Raw genomic sequence first — 1,693 nt, forward strand, 5'->3', positions numbered from 1 at the left:
AACAAGCAACAGTACATTATATATATATACTCCAAATAGCGGTTCGACCCATCGGGTCGCGGTCGATCCGGTCGAACCATACCGCGGGGGCGTAGCCCCCGCACCCCCATACGAGACGAGATCAGTGATGGGCTCCATCACAGATCTCAGAAAATTTCCCATTCGGGTCGCCACCAAAGTATGTCGGATCGGGTCAATCTTCAAAACGGGTCAAGAATTCGAGACAAACTTAACAGAACCTTACCAAATGGCAAGAGAATTGTAGCTGTCACGAGACTAGACAGATGGTTTGATGAAAGAGAGAGAATTTCAGACTGAGATGAGAGTAATTGCAAAAACCCATCATAGAAACCTAGTAAAATTGCTTGGTTATTGTTGTGATGGTCCAAATAGGCTTCTGGTGTATGAGTATATGAGCAATGGATCTCTTGCAGACTTCCTCTTCAAATCTGAAATACCACCATGCTGGCATGAAAGGATAGGAATTGCTCTCAACATAGCTAAGGGTATCCTCTACCTACATGAAGAATGTGACTACAGATCAGGCACTGTGACACAAAGCCTCAAAACAACCTCATGGACGAGTACCGATGTCCAAAGATTGCTGATTTTGGATTATCAAAGCTGTTACAGGCAGACCAAACTAAGACTCAAACTGGGATCAGAGGGACAAGAGGGTATGTTGCACCAGAGTAGCACCTGTACTTGCCTATAACAGTTAAAAGCCGATGTTTACAGTTACGGGGTTGTGCTTTTGGAGATAATATGCTGTAGAAAGGGAATCGATATAAATGTTCTGGAAGAAGAAATCATCCTCACACATTGGGTCTACCACTGTTTTGAGACTGATGAGCTCCATAAGCTGGTGGGTGACGAAGAGGTGGACAAAAGAAGATTGGATATAATGGTTTGGATCGCAATTTGGTGTATCCAGAATGAGCCCTCGCTTCGTCCCTCCATGAAGAAGGTGGTACTAATGTTAGAAGGGACCATAGAGGTACCAATTCCTCCTTCCCCCATTTCTTTTTCATTGCCGTGTAAACCAGTCAAAGTTGTGTAATCTTGAAGGCTTGCCATCGGTTGTAACCCTGAAGCAATAAATTTTTTTTTTTTTTTATTTTGTGGTAAAATAGATGCTATAATTTGAGATCATGGGTATGATTGATATATTTTCATGGGTAAGAAATATTTTTCCTTTCCAACTTGTGACATATGGCACTCCTAAGACATAATAAACACTGGTGTTTTATGATGAATGTGTTTAACAGCTTTTATTTGATAATTGTAAAGCAAATTTTGGAAGAGCCGTCCCTTCGTCCCTCTATGGAGAAGGTGGTCTTAATGCTAGAAAGGACTGTAGAGGTACCAATTCTTCCTTGTACTCCCACTTCTTTCCGAAATGCCGCGTAACCAATTCCCAAGAAAATATTTTTCTGCTTCTCAATTTGTATTTGATAGATTATGAATCAACATAAAATGAATTGCTATTTGTGTTCCTAAGAAATCTTTTTCCTCCAACTTCTCTACCTGTATGAGTATGCTACAAAATTTAATTCTGGTTAATTTATACATATCGATCTAGTGTTTTCTTATGTTCTTGGTTCTACAGTAGGGACTTATTTACAAATTTAGAATCTGGATCAGCTATACACCAGGAGTAATTATTCTCCACATAGTGTTTATCTGACATGTG

The 1,693-nt window shown here is 40.1% G+C and overlaps 1 pseudogene; it reads left to right on the forward strand.

Annotated features, from left to right (window-relative positions):
• The window catches only part of LOC122070284, a 2,826-nt pseudogene extending 1,766 nt beyond the window's left edge, over nucleotides 1–1,060 (forward strand).
• Nucleotides 1,061–1,693: the final 633 nt, after the last annotated feature.

This window comes from Macadamia integrifolia, chromosome 1 (assembly GCF_013358625.1).
Source record: "Macadamia integrifolia cultivar HAES 741 chromosome 1, SCU_Mint_v3, whole genome shotgun sequence".
Classification (NCBI taxonomy): Eukaryota; Viridiplantae; Streptophyta; class Magnoliopsida; order Proteales; family Proteaceae; genus Macadamia; species Macadamia integrifolia.